The 22,044-nt window shown below is 32.2% G+C and overlaps 1 protein-coding gene across 1 annotated transcript in view; it reads right to left on the reverse strand.

The window, feature by feature from the left end:
- The window catches only part of CDH9 (cadherin 9, type 2 (T1-cadherin)), a 97,477-nt gene extending 90,462 nt beyond the window's left edge, over nt 1-7,015 (reverse strand). The window contains exon 1 of the mRNA XM_004678067.2: nt 6,919-7,015. The gene's annotated coding sequence lies outside the window, so the exon portion shown is untranslated. The remainder of the gene's footprint in view (nt 1-6,918) is intronic.
- Between the last annotated feature and the right edge of the window lie 15,029 nt (nt 7,016-22,044).

Below are 22,044 nucleotides of genomic sequence, written 5' to 3' on the forward strand. Positions count from 1 at the left end.
AAAAAATTACATACATGAAAATGTTGGGCCCGACCAGTAATTCCGCCCCTCCACCTTCCTTTGAGTCTGTGTGACCTCTCCCTAAACCCAAATAAAATAAATTAAAAAAAAAAAAAAAAAGCATACCAAATTGGCCACCACCTCTCTCTAATCCACCCCCACACACATTGTGAAGGTTAATTATCAAGGGTAGCCTTAGTTTTTCAAGCACAATATTTTTCTCAATGTTTCTCCAAAATCCACATATACGTAAATATGTTCAGGACTGCTTCATAGGACCTCTATAATCAAGCTCACTCCTCAGTAACAAAGAAAATCTTGTTTTGATTATCTCTCCTTAATGAAATTTTGTGATCTTGGTAGTGCTCAACTTTCTCTAAGATGGATCAGAAAGTGAAAGTATGGAGAGGTAGAGAAGAGCATCTAAAGTTGTCCATGAATATATCAACTGTTTTTTATTTATTCCACATATAAGGGATTTTTTCTGTTGGAAAAGCCATTTTCATTACAGTTCACTGACTCATCTCCTCACAATACAAACCAAATTAAGAAGGATAAGCACTTGAAGTTAAATATATTCTGCCTTTGAAGTGGAGGAGGACAGGGGGAAAGAAAGAATGATAAGGGGAAAGAAGCAAAACAGTAGATATAGAAACAGATGGAGCAGCAAAGTTTAAAAGTTGCAGCGAAATAAAGTGCATGTAGTTAAGAAAACAGTGAGAGGGCCCTCCCTGGTAGAGCAAGGGGTTAAATTGTAGCACTATGAATCTATCTGGATACACTGCCCCATGAGTAGTTCTATCTCAGCAGACCTCTCCTGTCTTGCCTGCTGCTTCCCTCAGCAGTGTATTTCAGTAGATTTCATGTTCTGTTCCCCACTGTCTCTGGGGAGTGCTCTCACCCTCAGTACCTTTTGCCTGAACCCCAGGCACACATAAATAAATGTTTAAAATATCAGTAAGAGAAATTCATCATAGTTGATTGCATGAAAAAAATAAATTTACTTTCTATGAATTACCACAAACTTTTTTGAATTTTGAAGAAGGCAGTGGACACTGTACAACTTAATGGAAGTCTGTTTTAGTCACAGAATGATGTAGCACTAAATCAGAAGAGACAAAATAAAAGAAGATAAATAACATCCTTCCTTATGAAGTACAGTTATATTTAATGGTGAAAATACATGTGGAATTTCCAACACAAAACATTTTGACATTTTGCCTTGCATATTTAACTCTCATTAAAACATTTTCTATAGATATGAATGATTATATACTTATTGGTTTGATTTAGTTTAGTACATATGCTATATTATTTGAAAACTTAAATTATAAACTAAATACTAACAATTTATTATGTAATCTTTATAAATGCTTACTTTCCCATATATAAAAATTGGTTGAAAATATACTAACAAGTTGATTAGCTGGATGAGAGATTTTTTTCAACAGAAACTTGCCAATAGCTGTTAATTACATTTTTTTTTCAATATGAGCCATTCTCATTCTCAGAATGAGCCATTCTAAGGTGGCTTTAATTTGCATTTCCCTTATAAGAACTAATGTTGAACAATTTCTCATGTGTTTGGCTAGGAAATACTTTTATTTTTTTCTCAATATGGACATAGCGATTTTTCATGTGATTTTTCACGATCCAGCATAATATGTAATTTTGTCTCAATATGGGCATAAAGATCAGCTTTTATGAAAACTCTAATTGATATAAGCCAAAATTCTAAACACAAACAACATTGAATAATTACATTTAGACAAATAATTTAAATCTGTAATTTTAAAAAGAAATATATATCACTGATGGTTTGTAAATATATCTTATTTTTAGAAAATTACTATATTATGTGAATATGCACAGAATCTTATAATAATTGGATTGTTACCCATTTGACAAAATATGCTTTTAAAACCATATTTCAATGAACAAAATAATTTTTATAGTTAGGGATTTGCTTTTTTTTTCACATATTTCAGATAGAATTTTCATTGTAAGGTAGGGTCTCAATGATAACAAGTCTTCTTGAACATTTAAGTAATTATAATATATACCTGTTTAGGTAAAAGGTAATGTTATTTAACCCTAGTTTCAGATGTACATATATATAGATATATGCACAGAGAGAGAATATACAGACACATGTTTATACACACACTTTACCTATAAATACGGGAACACCAAAATATAAGTGGAGACAGAGATATAGATGCAAATATTTAAGCAAATATAGGAGGATATAGACATATAATATTAATTTATAATTTGACCTGTAAGTTTTCTTATCTATAATTTAATTACCATTACAGTAAAGTATAAAATTTCCTGAAGTTCAGGTATATTTATTGGAAAGCTTTTATAACACAAAGATGTGTGTATTTTTCATATATATTTCTAGCAATTGAATTATTACAGTAAACTGCTTTGGTAGAGAAAATACATGAAAGATAAATTATTTTTCTAGAAGAAAAAACTCACTTTGAAAACTTTTAAGATGGAAGTTCCAGTTTTATAAAAGCAGTATATTTTACATGATTTCTTTTTGTCCTGGGAAATGAGTTATTATTGGTGTTTATTTACTTAAACTATACTTTATATAGGTAATGTTGTCTCCTCAACTATATTGGTTTCCTGTAAATATTGTTTCTTGTTTTAATGACTTGCTTAAGATCCTGTTTCAGTAACTGTGAGGAAAAAGCCCATTATGTATTTGGACACTCTATTAATAATGCATACAGTATAGCAAGCTTAGCATATTCCAATATAAATTCTGTCAGGTATATCTATTTCTTATGATGTATTTAGGACTATATTCATCCTTAAGCTCAAAAATCAAATAACAAGTATCACTCACTACTTTTTCATTGTAAGTTTAATCAGTGTTTGGAGTAAAAAATGCAATGAAATCATCCATACTTTTCAGAACTGTAGAACAAATCTTAAAAGTGTCAAGAAGGGCAGTTTCTAAATTTATACTTATGGAACTATCATGTACTTTTGTGTTTCATTAAATAACTAGAAAGTTTAAGAATTATCTTGCTCATAAAGATAAATAAAGGATTAGGAACATTCATTCCTCCTACAAAAAATAAGGGGAATAAAAGAAAATCCTCTGAGAGAGTAAGTCTTAGTTATCTCCACCTTTTCCCATAGATGATATATACATAGGTAGACAGACAGACATACAGATCGATAGGTAGATAGTTGACAGATAGCTTAGCTAGATAATCTCTCACACACACATAAAAACTCACACCCCAGAGCACCCCTTCCCCTCAACACACTATAGCAGTATACCAACAACTTCATGAACTTTCCATTTTCTCTTCATAGGCAGTAAGATCCATTATCATGAATTTTATGTTAGGGGAGGTGTTTCTTGGTAGCGCTAATACACAATCTCTTGGTTAGGCTCCAGAGATCAAGCTTTTATTCAGGCACTTTGCATTCTTAATGTGACTATAAGACAATCTCTCACTCATGCTAAACTTAGGGATAAGTGCATTAACATATTAGGACTGCTATGAAAATGTATAAAAGTGCTATAAAGATTTTCTCCTCACTGTGTACTCCTTATCATATTTTAATGATGATGATAATGGTGGTTCCAGTCAGAGGAATAAGAAGTAACTCATATGAGGAAAGACCTTTTCCAGGAATTTTCAAAAGACTCAACTCAGTGAATGACTGTGGGGGTATTTCTCATGTGATTTTCATGATTCAGCATCATATGTTTTCACAATATGGTACCAATTTGTCATATATGATTTGATAATATTGCATCTGTACCTGATTATTCTATGCCTCAGATTTCTTGTATAAAATCAGAGTTGGAGATAGTTTAAAATCTACTTACTAAAGTTCTAGAATTATATGTAAGTTACATAAAGAAAATATGCCATAGATATCAATAGACTTATTTTGGATATCTTTTTAGAGAAAACTCATTTAGTATGTGTGTGTGTATCCACACATATATATGCAAAATACCAAGGACATAAATTACTTGTGTTAATAAGCCTGTTTTATATTTCATAAAAGGCTCATATATTAGTATCAGGTAAAAATAAGCAAACCTAATTAAGACTTGTGTCCTTCTGTTTCTAATTTGTATGCTTTTTCTTTCTTAAGAAAATTTAATTTTACTTATCTAGATTATTTTAGAAGTAAAATGCTCAGAACCTAACTAGAGTTTTTATAGTATAGTACCTTACCATAAACTAACTTACTACAGCTAATATCATATATAATAATATATGACTATATATGCTCAGACAAGTATGGGTATACATATGCACATATGTGTATCACATGTAATGTGTGTACTTATTTGTGCATATATGTGTTTAAAGTCAAAATTATAAATCTTTAAAACATAGCTTTTTACTTTTCTTAAAGTATAAACTGCATTTTATTCATATGCTAGAATTATATAGACTTCATTTTAAAATTTCCATTTGGATGCACAAAATTAGTCTTAAAAATATAACAAGCTGTCAATCCATTGCCTTTAAACTAAATAATTAGCCATCTAGGCTGTTCACTGTTATATAGAACTTATAGCTATATTTATTCAAAACATTCATAAATTCACCTTTAATTTTACTTTAATTTACACTTCTTACATGAGACACATAGTTATTTACTCACATACAGTATGTTACATAATTTTAAGTATCATTCAAAGCATCCTGATTTTGCACATAAATGACATGAATTTTATATGCACATATGTATGATGAAAATATTGTAGGAAAATATGTATGGGGCTTAAGTCACTAATGATGCTATCAGTAAATTGGTAGAAAAATGCCCAATTAATTTTGGATCCTATTTTGGTGAATGTACCATAGAAGGGCCACTTCATCAGCTAAGCTTGACATATATGGGACCTAAAGGAAACTATCAGATGAAATCGTTCCATATAAGGTAACATTCCAAAGAGCTAATGTCTACATACAATTAATATAGCATACAATTAAGTGAAAAAACACAACATTTAAAAAGGCAGTTTAAACTTAATTTTGATACTGTCATCTTGTTACACATATACACTGATAAGAGGCATTTTTATTTCAATTTTGCAGTGAATACAATAATGGTGTCCTAACTGTGCAAACCATTTCAAAATTGTTTACAAACTGTCAAATAGTATAAATAACAGGGGGAATAAAACATTTTCCAACCTAAAAAGTAGCTATTATGTGATTTGCTTTATTAGTACTACCAAATCTCCTGACTTAAAGTTGGTGAATTACTTTTCAGTTGATATTATCTGGTCGCTATAAAGCAGTTTCTATACATGATTGGTATTTGCTCATACTATACATTTTATTTTATATTTTTCTCATTTTTGAAAACAAATATTTAGATGACAGTATTTCAACATCTCAACACATATTTATTAAGTTCACTGCAATATTTCATCATCTTCCTTTAAGAAAACAAGTTAAATCTATAATGTTTGGTGATAGTACCATAAATGTATGCTGTTCATTTTAAGTCCAAGTTCTTTATGCTATATGCTAGAATAGAATGTTTTTCTCCCCACACCAACCAGCTGTTGTTCAAATCTGGATTAACCAGTTTTATAGCTAGACAAATATGGACTATATTGTGTATAGTTTTGATATAGTATTGTCTAGGCAATGAAACTGTGCCTGACATAGGATTTATCCTCTATTGAAAATGGTGGTTAATAAATTACAATCATTTTCCAAATTAGAACACTGAATGATGATGATCATATTCTTATTAGTTAGCTCTCAGAGGAAACTATATAATCACCTACTTCTAGATAAACTACAGAACCAAATAAAGATTGCCTGCCGTACAAAAGTTATCACATTTTACTGTCACTGAAACAATCATTTTTGACGTAATTTACATTTCAAAAACCTTGTGGAAAATATTTATTAGAAATCTCATAGATCCATAATATAAATTATTAAATAACAGAGTCTCCAGACAGTTACTTTGATTTCTCCTCAAATCTCTAATCCCTTACAGTCTCGTCAAAAGTTGATCATACAAATGTAAACTATGTGCTACAGCTGATCACTTTTCTTACATGTATCTTTATTATACAAAACAGATTCTGAACACACACACACACACTGTGAAGAGTATCTAAATTGGCTGGTATAGAATGCTCATAACCTAATCGTTAAAATTCATATGTCCTTTTTTGAGATGAATATATTTCCAGCAATTTAATTGATGTGAATTTTTTATTGATTGTGCAAAGAAGAAGCAATCTTACATCCAAATCACTACATTTTTCACATACTTCAAGTAAAACATCAAGTTTTGCCTTTGAAACTCACCTTCCTGTGGTTTTCATTCACTCTTTATTTTATTAAGATACATTTGCTTATGATAATAGAGTAATTATAATCCACAAAGCTACACATTCAGAATACTTGACTGAGAAGCACAAAAATGTGAAGAAATCTCCTTCACCAGGTAAAGTGATCACCCTAATCCTTACATCCTATGTTCACTATTTTTTATTTATACAATATTTAAGTTAATATTCAATTAAATATATCACCGAATGATGAAAAATATTATTTTTGACAGTTTCTGATTCAAATTTTGTACCCAAAAGTTATAAAAGTACCAGGAATTCTATAAACCTGTAATCCAAAGGGACACCAAAATCACCTAATACGATAAGTTTATATATATATATATATATATTGCATTTATGTGAATGTGAGTAGTATACAATGTTTTCAAAAGTCAAATAAGCCAACATTGCATTTTTTTCACTGAGCATTTTAATGTCTCATTCGAATACTACAAGAAAAATATTGCAACGAGGAGAAAAACAGCATTTGTATTACTTCATTATAAGAGATCAAAATTAAACTGTGCATATTGCGAAGCAAGGTATATGACACTTACCTTGTTCGGCAAAAGGAACGGAGTTTAGTCCTGGCCAGCACTGACGATCGCAGTGTGGCTTCGATTCACGCCTCTCTTCTCTTTTTATAGTAGCTTCACTGCTGAATCTTCATGCATCTCAGTGTGCCTCCCTCTGCGAGCATCACTTTTAACTCAGACAGGCAGGAAGCTGAAGCCAAAGGAACTCTATCTGATTGGTTTCCATTCAGCGTTTCTGATTAATAAGACACGTCCCTCACATAGGAAGATATTGCCGCTGAAGGCGCTGCAGGGCGCCAGGTTTGGGTTGGGGGAGCAAGCACCTTTTTAGGCAGAGGGATTTGCAATCGAATGAGGTGGGAGGGCTCAGAGAGTAGAGCTTTGTCAAACCCCTTTAGTGAAAATAATCCAGTGCTTTTACTCTCGGTTAATCAGCTCTTCCTAACTTGTTTGCTGTTGAGAGGGAAAGGTCACACAGCACGCTGGTAACCTGTGAGACTTATAAAGTCCCTATCACATAGAAGGCTGTTGCTCAAATGGCACTTTGTGTATGGTCCCGGCAGAATTCACTCCTATCTGTTTCAATTCAATACCCAAATCCCAAATTACAAAACGAAACAAAAAGAAGCCAATTGTTTTTTATTTTTTTTTTACAATGATGATTTATCTGATTCAATGTGAGTTTAGAAAATATTTTTTTTGGGGGGGTGGGGAGTCAGTAAAACCATACAATAGTTGACATCCTAACATGTTCTTTTTTACTGAGGAGAATGATTTCAAGTATAATTTCAAATTTCTACACTTTATTTTTTACCTGCTAGCGCAATTCAGGGATTTCATCATTCCTGGAAATTCCCCTAAATCACAGCAAGCCTACAACAAGAGAAGAAGACCCTACCTGTTAGATTCACAGCTGTATAATGTGCAGCTATCAGCCAGGGCAAACCATAGCAGTCAAACCCTGTTCAGAAGAGAAGTCACTTTAGTACTTCTGGAAATGGCACAATAAGAAAGGTATTGATTAGTAGATAAATCCTTCTGAAAATAAGTTTTAGTAATAGTTCTATGAAATGCACAGGGGGGGGATATGGCTTACCTTAGAGTGGCTCGTTAAGTCACGGTAAGTAAATAGCTTAACTGCCAAAAAATATCAATATCCTATTTGATGCTTCAAGGGAAAATTGACAATAGAAAATAAAATTGCCACCTTTCCCTCCCTTTTGGTGAAGCTTAGGGGAGAAGTGTAAATAATAAAGTTGACTTTCTGAGTCGTGAACATTACAGATTTTTTTTTTCCTAAAAGGAAAAACAAATACTTAGAAAACATTTTTGGCATATTCCAACATAAAATTTAACACACTACTGAGTAGAAACTGAACTTGTAGTATGGTTCCTAAAACATTGTGAATTTGAAGTCTAGAAAGTGGACAAAAAGGTGAACCTCATTTTGCTCATGTACACATAAAGAATGGGGAGGTGGTTAAAGTTTTATGCATATTGTTCAGAACTAGATAGATCCAAGTGGTTAAAATCAGCTTAGCGAATTCTCCATGGTGGCTCAGAGTGTTTTCTTGAGGCAAAGACACTTAATTTAAAATTCACATGCTCCTTTATATTCATTTCTTCCAGGTCTACTTGTTTCTTTAAATAAAAGTTTATATTATAGAAGTCTCTTTGTTAATGCTAAGATTAAGTAATTTATGTAAAGTAGGAAGAAGGAACCAAACAAAATATTTTATCATAGTTTAAGGTAAATAGTCACAAATAAAAGCTTTAAATCCCTGAAGCTGCATACATTTCGTTTCCCACTGAAATTCAACTGTAGTAAAGATTTTCTTCTGTGGAATTCACAATCCAACAGAGCATTGACTTACCTGATTTGAAGTTATTTTTATTCCTAGAGAAAGAGGTAGAGGGAGTGTATCTATGTAAAAATTGGTTACTATTTCAGGAGTCTCCTTGGATTCTTCTTTTGTCAGAATAACTTAAAGCAATGAAAACAAATAATTGAAACATTGGAATTATGGAAAATTCTTTTATATGAAGTTTATATCTGTGAGTTTTGAAACATAAATAGCAGTCTATATCTCAATTAGATTTAGAATGATGTTTTTGAATATCTAACAAAGAGGTTTGCATGAAATGTTAATCATTATTTACAGTAACAGAAGTATATTTTCTCTTCCTATGCACTTAGACTTCAAAATTCATTAACATTAATGTAAAATATTTATTTTTTCTTTTCAAAATTACATTAGCTCAAATGAACTTGTCCTAGTCATTTGGTACTTCAGGTGTGTACCTTATTGCAATATGTGTACAGATACACACACACACCATGCATGTCTTAAGGGCTTTTATCTTTGAATATACTACATTTCATATGCAAAAATAATATATATTTAATACTGTTCAAACAACTTTGATGTATCACTGATACATAGAATGCTCTATTCTGGGGCAACTTATAAATACTAATTTATACAATTGTAGGTGAGGAAAGAAATTTCAAAACAAAAGTAAATATAATGTCAGTTCATCTTGCACTAAAGTACAATCTAGAAATGGAAGACATAGCAAATAAACTTTACAATCAAATGACATTTTAAGCATGCGATTGATCTATCTTGATTTGAAGGGGCTTGTCCATACCTGAGCATTTTACTGGGGCAGCAGGGAGGGAGACCTCTAGTTAGGACTACACTCACAGGACCACCCTGAAATTGAAAGCATCTATGTTCCTGGTCAGGATCGTTTACCCCTTCCTTCCCAGCCAAACCTGGAAAGCCTGGATGCCATTGTGCTTGCATGCCACTGTTATAAAAATCCCTCAACAAACAAACACCAAAGACTTGCTTCTATAACCAGAAGATTCAACTATCATTAGAAATAAAGCAAACACTGTAAATGTTCCCCACCCTCCCAAATAAGCCATCAATGCCAATCCCATCATTGATCATTTGGCAGTTGAGAGAACTAAGAGTAGAGAACAAGTTTTTTTGTTTATTTGTTTGTTTTGCTTTTAAGATTGATTGATACATAAAAGAACAGGGGTACAGGTCAGAGGTGAAGTTGGGGTGAGAGGAGTCATCAGAGACAGAGTGAGAGTAGAACAGGCAGATTGACTGAAATACACTGTTGAGGGGAGAAACATTGACACAGGAGAAGTCTGCTGCACCATGTGGTTCAGCTCCTTGGCCAGGGATTGAACTCAGGCTGCAGTGGCTGGTAATAGTTTGATAGTGCTGAGACTTTAACCCTTATGCCACCAGGGAAGCCCAAAAACAATTTTAGTTCAACAGCCATTTTCTTAAATAGCATACCATGAAAGCTTCCTTTCGTTACCTATCCTTAACAGAGTGCACCAGAACTCAAGCCTCGATGGCCAAAGTTAAATGAAATATTAGAGAACAATTGAGAGTTGCCTTGTCTTCAAGTTTTGATCAGTATAAAATGATATCTAAATTATTCATCCTGTTAAGGAAATGTTTCAAGCAATGATATAAATATAGAAATATGTACCCTGATTTAGAATGAATTCTCATTAGTGATGAGCACAGAGAAACATATCAATTTGTAAGCTATTTATGAGTCTTAAAAATATTTTAAAGTCTTTTTCACCTATGGATAACACTTAGAAATGATTGTACAGAATTTGCTAGTATCTATTCTTGAAAGGAATTTATCACAAAATGTCATAGATACCTGCATTAAAGAAAGCTATGTTTTAAAAATCCGTGTAGTCAGAGTAATTTTTGTGTCTATTAGAGCATGGAAAAGCACAGAATAGTTAGTGAGGAAGGGTATATTATGTGTTTAATATGTTTCAAACAGAATGAAAATTTAATAATAACATTTAGTTGTTTATTTTCTTTTTTAATTAAAATGTTGTTCTAAGTTTGTATATAAACATTGTATGTTTATCCTAAAAAGTCAAACAAAATGAGATCACTTAATAACAGAAATAAAATTTGTTTCTCTATATTTAGCATGCAAATTAAATCCATTATTTAAATAAATAGGGTTGTATATTCTGTATTAGTTTTATCATGAAAACTGTGTGTGTGTGTGCACGTTGCTTTCCACCCTAACTTTTCCCTCACCCCTGTTCCTCTTTCATCATACTAACCCTCCTTCAATATATTGATACAAACAACCTCTTGTAAGATTTTTATGTGGTATAAAATCATATGAAAAATGTAACCAGCTAGCTATCATTTAATTCTCTATGTCTACAAAGATAGGTACTTTGTGGGTATGGATCTATGATTCAGTGTCAAAATGTATCATCTATGTATTATCTGTCTTACTATTTTTATTTTCCCTTAGAGTTTTAAGAAAAAAGTAAATAGCTTATTTCCCTAGCTCTTCTAAAACTAAATAGCTTATTTCACTATCTCTTCACTATCACTTTTTCTTGTAGATTTTTAAAATTTTAAAATATTGTTTAAATGTGTATCATCTTTGCAATATTTACATTGCACATGACAAAGTGCACAATATCAACACATTGTATTATTGCAGTTGCAATAAATATATTATAAATTGTGCAAATTATGCAAATATTAATGTATTGCAAAAAGTTATACCAGCAGATAAAGATGAGATATAGTTAAGATATGATAGAGATATTGATGAAATACAACTATAGCTTAAATTCTCAATTAAAAAATAATTGAAAGTTCTATTAGTAAACATATCTATGATTTCTTTAAATAAGCATTTTTTTTTTAAAAAATTCCTTCACCTTCATATTATTTTATAGAAAAAGTTTCTTCTCTGAAGGCAAGCAGAGATTATCAGGGTGTTTAAATTACAGTCTGATTATGGGGGTCCCATAATATGAATTCTTTACTAGCAAACAGTTCTAAGATTCTTGAATCTTAGAATTCTCCATTTGGATGAAAATTTAGAAAAATTAGTATTACTTTAAAGTATACAGATGACATATTAAGATAATAAAAAAATAAAACTTAACTATTTTAATCCAAATGAATAGAATACAATCATCAAGACAGGATAATTTCAGCATAATCTTAATACACATACATATATACATATACATATACATATATATATTTTAGAAAATGTAGTCTACTGATTGATTTCTTAGAATACATAAGCTCAAGGGAAAACATGCCAATATGAAAAGTAAATGATAAATACAGAAGTTTTTAGAACTACAAGTCACACAAAAATTTGATATAACTTACATAGACTACTTAAAAGTTACTACTAAAAATATAGAAAATTTTCAACTGTATAAACAAATGTCTCATGAAATCTTTATAAAGCCTATACACATAATTTTAATCAAATTTTTCTCTAAAAGTTAGTTGCGCAGATAGATATAAAGTAATTATTATGTTTGAATAGTAATTTATACCACCTAGATGAAATTATTCTTTTATTAATCACTCATTTAAAGCAGAAAGGCATTTGTGACAATATATTTAATTATGAACTGTACAGTGAGACAAATTTAGGCCAAATTACATATCTCCTATTGTTCTAATATGAAAGCTGAATAAGACTACTTACTGATATTGCTTTTGACAATAGAATTAAGTTTTCTGTTTCAAACAGGTTTTATCAATCACACAGTAAGTTAAAATTGTTTCTGATTTCAGCACCCTAAGATTTTCTTCTTCTATTATATAATAGTACTGATTAAACCATAGAAATAGTAATGCTTGTTATAAATGGTTATCTAAACTCACACTCCAAAGCACACTGAGATTTTTAAATTGATTTTTTAAGTAATTGACACATTTGCTAATTTCTTTGTAAAGAAGTCTCTCTTATTTCCTCTTCCTTCCTTTATTATTATTTTGGTTTTTAATGCGCGACCTTTATTATATTGAGTAGGTTACTTCTATTACATCTTTTTTTTAGTTTTTATTATAAATAGGAGCTAAAGGTTATGAAATACTTTCTTAGTATCTGTTAATATTATCACATCGTAACTTTCTTTTATTGAACCCACCCATTTCTTGGTTGCTAACTGGACTGTTCTGGTTCTTGTTATTGAGTCCACTAGCTAATTTTTTTTGCTAATAGGCTTTCCCATTTTTGTTTTTGAGCCCACCAGCTAACTGTTCAAATATCATTTACCAAATGAATTTTTGCTTTTGTTGATCTCATGCATTATATTGATCAACTTAACATATTAGGACAGCCTTGCATTCATGGGATACATGCCACTTGTTCATGATATATTAGCATTATGATACAGTATTGAATATGATTTGCTGATAGTTTTCAACTAATTTTTTGCTTTCATATTCTTAGGGATATTATCTTTTTCTTGTGTTGTCCTTATCTGTGTTTGGTATTGAGGTCATATTGGCATCTTAAAGGGTATACAAGAACGTTCTCTCTTCTGTACTTTTAAAAATCAAGCAAGATAGGATTTAGTTATTGTTGGAAGTTGTGAAAAACACTTATTAAACCACTTGTCCTTGGTTTTTGTTTTGAGAAAGCTTTTTTTTTTTGCACTATTTTAATTTTCTTGTTTTTCTTTTTTTTTTTTTTTTTTAGCACATTGTTTTTTCCTGCCTTAGTCTAGGTTTACTATATTGATTAAACATTCCTTCCATTTCTTCAGGGTTGTAATATTCATTGGCATTTTTTGTTCATATTAATCACTTATGACCCTTTGTATTTGTGCACTATCTGTGATAGTTTCTACTCTTTAATTTGTGATTTTTATTGATGTTTCTCTCTCCTTTGCTAACTAACCTAGAGGATTATCTATTTTGTTTAACTTCTCAAAGAACAAATTCTTTATTTCATTTTTTTTATATATATAATCTTTTTTTTTTTTAATTATTTACTTATGCTTACAGAAATGGAGTACAGGCCAGAGGTGTGGTGGGTGAGAAGATTCACCAGAGACAGAGTGGGGAGCAGAACAGGCAAATTGACAAAGTACACAGCTGAGGGGAGCAGTGGAAGGGTCAGAAGTGGTGTGCCACGCCATGTGGGTCAGCTCCCTGGCCGGGGATCGAACTTTTGCTGTAATGGCTTCAGAGAGCTTCATAGTGTGATGCTTTAACCAGTTGACCAGTTGTGCCACCAGAGAGAGCTCTGTAGTCTTTTTTTTTTTTTTTTTAAGATTTATTTTATTTATGCACACAGAACTGGGGTACAGGCCAAAGGTGCAGGGGCAGTGAAATGATTCATCAGAGACAGAGTGGGGAACAAAACAGGTCGACTGAAGAAGTACACAGCTGAGGGGAGCAGAGGTCTGCTGTGCTATGTGGGTCACCTCCCGGGTGGGGGAGCAAACTCATGCTGAGGGGGCTTTAGCTTTTTAGTGCTGTGCTTTAAGCTGATGTGCCACCAGGGAGGGCCCTGCATATAATCAGTTTAATCAAATTTGCCTCTTATTTTTACTATTTCCTTCATCTACCACAACTGGCTCTTGTTCATTCCTCCTTCTGAAGTTGAGTTGGGCATAGTATTGTTGATTTATGATGTTTCTTGTATCTTAACGTGGGCATGTACTGTAAGTGTCCTCTCTCTTAAGACCACTTTTGCTGCAGCCCACAATTCTGGTAACCTGTATCATTTTATATATTGTAAAGTATTTTTTAAGTTCTAGTTCATTAATGTCCTATTTTATCCAGTAGTTATAAAACATCACATTTTTTTAGTTTCCATGTACAAAGTGCTTTTTCTTTTTTATAAAATTTACATTTTCTCACATCAGTGTTTGTTCATTTTTGTAGAGTATTTGATTTCTCCCTCCATGTGAAGTCTCCATGGTGTCCCCAACCACCAGAGCACCGTGATCCACCATCACACCCCTGTGCTTGTCCTTCCCTAGCTTTGACTCCATCTCTGCCCTGCTGTGTGCTGCGGGTCTCACTCAAGAAATTTATAGAGAATTATCATCAGAACTCTTTATTATCGTTAAAAGTGAATAATGTATCCTGTGAGGCCATAAAATGCCAAGCAAACCGTACTTAGTGAACTTTCAGGTTTGAACATCCTAATGTTAAATATGTTCATAACTGTATATTAAGTTGGGAAATTAAGACACATTTACATCCCTAATCAAATTCTATATTAAAATGAGAGTTCTTAATCTCTTTATTAAGTGGATATGTTGTGGTAGCATATATCTGAAGATATGAACCTATACCTATAGATAATCCAGTGTTGTAAACCGATGTGACCTCAATTAAAAAAAAAAAAAAAATATATATATATATATGTATATATAGGGCCCTCCCTGGTGGCGCAGCGGGTTAAAGCACAGCACTAAGAAGCTTAAGCCACTACCGCATGAGATTGATCCCCGCCTGCCCTGGAGGAGATCCACATGGCAAGGCAGACCTCTCCCGACCTGCCAGCCGCTCCCCTCAAAAGTGTGCCTTACCTCGTCGATCTGCCTGTTCTGCTCCCCACTCTGTCCCTGGTGAATCCTCTCACCGCCCCTGAGCCTCTGGCCTGTACCCCAGTTCTGTATGAATAAATAAATAAATCTTTTTAAAAAATTATAAAATGAAATCTATGTAATATTTATTATCCTGTTTTTGCTCATTTTAAAAAAATTTATTTTCAGTATAATTGTAGCAGTGAGACAAACTGTTAGTTTTGTGTCTTAGCCATGGAAGTTACCAGTTTGCTAGGTTTGGCTATCATCTTTGACTTTCCTTTGATGCTCTTTGGAATCATGACTGCTCCTTTTTTCCTTGTCATTTCTTCTACTTTCTCTCATATTTATAATTGTGTGCTATTTTCATATTTTTATTGCTGTATTACCTGTTATGTTAGCTTGACATATCTGTATAATATTTCAATTTCACTAAATGTTTATAGGAAAGGTCAATATTCTCCACTGAAAGATAATTTATTTCTCATTTTCTCCCATCCACATTTTTACAAAGCTCATGCATAGTGTGAATACTGTAAGAATTAGAAAATCCGGTTTGATATGTAAAAGAAAATGCAAATTTTTAATGTTAACTTATGTTGCCAAATATTTTCTTAAAAGTTTGTAAAAAATTACATATCCATCCTGCATTATTGACTTGATTTCCAACATTATTGCCATTACTAGAAATTGGTGCATGTTTGTGTGTGAGTGTGAAAAACTGATGAGCAATTCAGCAAGCTCTATGTACTTTTTTATTAGTGTATTTATATTAGTAATGCTAGGAGGTTGGACTTTAAAATTTGAGATGACACATTTATTTTCTATATCTTGAATATTCTAGTATATCGTTACTAAAGTTTAAGGGCTTCTTTTATTATCAATAATGAGAGGGATTAACTATGATTAAGCCTTAAGTACCTATCTCATGTTAACAGAAAAAGGGAAATCCAATTTTTTAAATATGTTTATATTTACTTACTTATATTCTTGATTACCATTTATTAGCAGTTCTTTCCTATAATATGTGCTATCAATATGTTAAATCAATTTAGTTAGAAATATTTTTCAAATTTGTGACTTATAGAATCTTACCAAATTTACAGATATTTATTTTTTTATAAAATTTTACATATTTAAAGTATATATCCAAGTTTGAAATTTTTGTCTTTATATATATATCTTTATATATATATATATACACACACACACACACATCTATTTGTATGCATATATATTAACTTTAGGAAAATAATTTTAGTTTTTTTCATCAAAACATGTTTAACATAATTACACTTTTTATTTAGGTAAAGTCACATATCTCAGAACCTCTATTTAGTACAGAGACTCTCTAATTCTGGAAATATTACCTGATAACCATTGGTTTTATTGTCAATAGCCTGAGTCAGTTTTCATCATAACCACACCACCACTTCTTTAGATGATCTCCACTACACTGAACAAAGTCAAGCGCTACATTTCTAAAATGCTTCATTCCTTAATTATTGTTTACCAGGAAAAGCATATTATTTAAAAGGCAGAAGAGAAAGAGAACAATGCTTTTGTCAAGGAATTTGCACAAATATCAATTTCCCAGTGTCTTCCATTAGAAATTTTGAAACTGAGAATCCAACACCATAGAGCCTTTGTGGTAGATGGGTTAAAACATACACCTGATCAATCTCATCCTATATCTCTAAATTGTAATATTCATTACATTGATAGGACAGTATGGGATTACAAGCAAGATATATTCAATTTAATGTATAAATTCAAACATCTGGGAATGTCTTAAATTATTTATTTGGTTGGTTGTATAAAAGTTGAAATTGACCATGACCATAAATTGAGATATTAGAATATATCAAAGGTAAGAAGCTAGATATTTATCTTTGTTATGAGTAACGTGATTATTAACCCCTCAATATGCTTCTAGAAGTATCCATGCAGAACAACATTGAATAAATCACATACCTGTGTTTCAAAAACCCTTTCATGGCTATTCGCCTGTATTAGACTTGACAATGGTAACTTGCAGTGAACTCCTGAACTCCTAAATGGTATTGAAGGGCCCTGAATTTGCAGACACAAGTATAGTATTTAATTGTCAGATGTAAGGAGAACTTGCTTACTGTAATGGGCAGCAGGGTTAGAGTTACAATCAAAGTAATTTGTTTTTAGCATTGATTAATTTATTCTGGTGTCTGTAAGAAAAGATAATGTCTTAGTTCGATTTTCCCAGAAATAGATTCATAGACAATGACTTGAGAATAAGTAAGTTCTTTTAAAGTTTGTCTCAGGTATATAGGTCAGGACACGATACAAACAGAAGACAGCCTAAAAAGAGTCAATTGCTAGGGTCCCACTCGGTACTTGGGACCTAATCCCACCAGGGAAATCTGGAGCCATAATGTAACATGAATTTAGAAATTATGCTGCTAAAAAGATAAATGAAATAGTTATGCATTTTTCTATCTTTTTTTTTTTTTTTCTGTCTTTGTTTAAGGTTCTCTCCTGGGGAATGGATGTCAACTCTCCAGCATTTTCAGCCTGATGAAAGTGAAACAAAATATTCTTAGAGAACACATTCAGGCTAGCAGAAAGTTGGAGAAGCCTGCAATGATGTAGTAATATTACTTAGACCTATAACTGGTATTTTGTGAATCCCTTATCTCATTGTTCAGTAATGTAGAAAAGAGAAATACTACTTACAAAATCAGAAGCTTATTAGCTCAGTCATATAATGATGCTTCCAGTAACTGGGGTATGTTGAGATATTCCCTGCCTTGTTAAAGACATGGTGGAATTGCCATTTCCTGCTATCAAGAAAAACTTGTTTATGCCTTGGCGGTTCTTTGCATTTTGATGTATATTTTTTGGTGTCCAGTTTTTGAGCGCTATTAACCTAGCTATCTAAGTCTGCTGAATTTGTATCAGGGCCCACAATAAAGAACATTATGTGACAATTACAAGTCTCACAAAGCAAACTAGGCTGTGACCATTGCTTAATTCCAAGCTGTTAATTCCAAATTCGAATAATACAGACAATAAATTAATAGCAGAGAATAAAGCTGATATTCTCTATAAAGCTAATATTCTCTAGGGGGATTGTCTTGTTGCATAGGTGATGTGTTGACTGTATTTACCTCTGTCATCATAGAGTGGTAACTGATTTGTTCTCAATGGAGAACATAGATATATTTTCTGGACATGGATTGGCCTTTTTGACTCACAGTGCTTCTGTGAACACCAATATAACACTATCACTTTTGACCAAATATCATATCTTAAGTAAATAAAATGAGACAGTACATTTAATCTCAGAAAAGGTATAAATAATCTATGTACCTCTTTCCCAGAGCACCTTATAGACTGGCCATTTGTTAGCTCTGTTATGGTAGTAAGTGGCTGGCAACAACTTAGCACTAAGGATTGCCCCATAGTATGGAACTTGGTTTATTCCAGAAACTAATGCAATGGCATTCACTCCACCACACCCACATTCCTAGAGAAACAGAATGTGTTCTGAATAGAGATGTGGACATGGAAGGGACTACTTTCTTTACTGCTCCCAATTATTAGCTAGAAAAAAATGGCTTTCTTGATCTGTGCCATCCCACCTACTGGATTAGTGAAATACAGAAAGGTTTCCATCAACATGGGAGCTGACATCATCGCCTGACCATTTTGAACTATCCTTGCCATTGCAATTACAAAGCAGAGAGCTACTAAACTGAGTGAACACACCATGACTATAAGGGAAATATAGGCTATAAATTAATATACAATGGAAACAAGAAGGGGATGGTCTTTGGATCTTCTCTTTTTATTTCATGCCCATAGATAAGAATAGTGAAAATGTAATCATTGGATTCAGGCAGAATTTTTAGCAGTAAATTTCCTTCAGGAGAAAGTTTTTAGCTAGATCTCCAGATAAGAAATCAAAGCAATTTGAACAAGCAATCTGTTATAAAGTAAATAAGCAATGCATGTGATATGAAGAAATTGTAAATGTTGTCTTAGGTTTGTTGCAACAATGAACATGGTTACAGCTAAGAGTATTTATTTTGCACTTTTTTTATTCATAGATTGCCAGTGGTTCCTTTACATCATCACCTTTTATTAATATAAACTGATTATTTAATCATATAAGTCAGTATTTATGCTACACATAATCTTATAATTATGTCATAATTATAAGCATTAACATAGCTGAGCTGCCAAAATTTTTTGATCACTGCTCAGAGATATATGCAATCAAATATTGATATTCTCTTCATTGTAAAGAAAAGTGCAGGTACATTTTTGGTAACATAAGGAATAGTTACATCAACTTTGGAAAGTTATGTTTTTCTTCTGGTTATTAAGTATGGTTGAAAGGGATGTTTGTGGATGAACAGTTGACTTATATCGTATCTGTTTTCAATTTGGTACCATTAGAACCTCATTCAATAAATTTTGATCCCTGCAACTCATGATTGATGCCAAAAACATTTCCACAATCACCTTCCCTGTGTGACTCCAAATTAGTTTGATAATGAAAGTACTCACTTGAGATTGGAAGCAGAAGTGAAGAAAAAGGCATTATTCTTTAGAAATATTTGCATTTAGAGATAAAAATAGACAAAACTTAGAATTTTAAGTGAAATCTTAAGAAACTTCCACTTGGGAAGTTAAAATAAAAATACTCCGATGGTTTGCTTGTTCTATAATCATTTTTTATCAACTTTGATAGTCATATATCTGACCTTTAACTTCCTTAATATTTCCAACAGCTCTAGAAGCTCTGATCTTTCTATTATATACTTAACAAAAGTCAAGAAAAATACAGTATTTAATAACTCCAAGTATTGACTTTTTAAAATATTTTTAAAGATTTATTTATTTATGTGTACAGAACTGGGGTAAAGGCCAGAGGTGTATGGGCAGTGAGAGAATTCACCATAGACAGAGTGGGGAGAACAGGCAGATCAATGAAGTACACTGCTGAGGGGAGCAGTGGGCAGGCCAGGAGAGGTCTGCCACGCCATGTGGGTCACCTCAGGGCTGGGGATCAAACTCAGGCTGAAGTGGCTCTAGCTTCTTAGGGCTGTGCTTTAACCCACTGCACCACCAGGGAGAGCCTTTGACTTTTGTTGACTTTTTGACTTTTGTTGACTTTTTTTTTTAACAGGGTTTTAGAACCTGTTATTGTATCTACCATTGTACTTTGTCTTTTTTTCTGAGACATTATTTAAAGTTTACATCAAGTCCTATTTCTTAGTCTGTGTCTTTATAATAATTTATATCATCTTTGATAACTATTATTTGATCTCACTCTAAACTTTTATATTTATTATTTCCTGATTTAGGTTTATCACAGTCTGTCAAGAGTCAGTCAACAGATTTATTGTTTCAGATATAAAATCCCTGGCCTTTGTGAATCTAATATCCAGTGTTATATAACTACCTACTTATATCTTTAATATGCATCACTAGCCAAACAAACATGCTCACACATTATTTTTATAGACTTTTCCACTCTATAATAGTATTTATGTTTTAAAAATAATTAAAATAATTGAATCCTGGCTCCTAAACTAGTATTATTTCTGAAGGAGACCATTTAGTCAATGATTGCAAATTAGTTACATTGAGTTCTTTCCATCCTGTGTGTACCAGCCATTTCGTTCTGCAAAAAAATAGGTATAAACTCCATATGTGGGATTGCCTTTTGTGCCTTTAGAGACTCAGTTAACACCACTATCCAGGAGTTGCAGAATGTCTCATTCATTGACACTAAATTTCACACAACAAAGCATTTCATCAGCAGACACATTTCTCAACATAGGCACTGCCATATCATTTAGAAGTTGGTGACATGAAGGGAATTCAGATGGACTATAGGAGGAATGATGGAGCACCAGCATGTAGACAGTACCATGTGAGGGTGGGGTGTCACTCAGTAGGATGTAATATATTCACACAACCAGTAATGTTCATAATCAGAAAAACATCTGAGGCTGAAAACAAAAAGATGGAAATAAGAGTCTGATGTCAATTTTTAAAACATACATTTTTCAACATGTGTAATTGTTCTGAATATTACTTAAGGGATATGCATTAGGTCTCTACAAGGTAAAGCCCAGAGAGTTGGATTGGAGTGATTATTGTGATAGTCATAACTTATAATGCATTTGTATGTTGGGAAAAAATTTGTAAAATGTAAGGGAATTATTGAATAGATGACATTAAAATGCTTTTATTATACTTTAAGATTCTGGCTTTTGTCCAATTAGCAATATAAGGTATACACATCATCTTTATTTACAATTAGCAATATAAGGTATACACATCATCTTTATTTACCATAGATTTCCTTAGATTACCATGGAAACAAACTCAGAAAACATAACAACTGCTGTCAGACATGACCAATTAGCTCACCATACTTAAGGAATTTAGTGAAATAGTGGATCCCAGTTGACTGGGATGAAATCCACTAATGTATGTGTGTGGTATTTGATACCTATTGCTGAGAATTTTGCTTCAGAACTTTAGACATTAATCAGCTGTAGTACTTTGTCATGTTCAAAATTGACATCATTAGATGTGGTTATTTTATAATCCACAGAGAAGATACTGTATTATTTTTCAAATAAGTTCCATCAAATTCTATAAGTATGCACTAGTTTATGCACTATGGATTTTATGATATAAATTTTAATCACAAAATAAGAATTGGTGTGTTAGGAATAACTTCTATTATCTAAGTTGATTAATTT

Source organism: Condylura cristata, unplaced genomic scaffold, assembly GCF_000260355.1.
Source record: "Condylura cristata isolate star-nosed mole 26May11 unplaced genomic scaffold, ConCri1.0 scaffold00007, whole genome shotgun sequence".
NCBI classification, from domain to species: domain Eukaryota; kingdom Metazoa; phylum Chordata; class Mammalia; order Eulipotyphla; family Talpidae; genus Condylura; species Condylura cristata.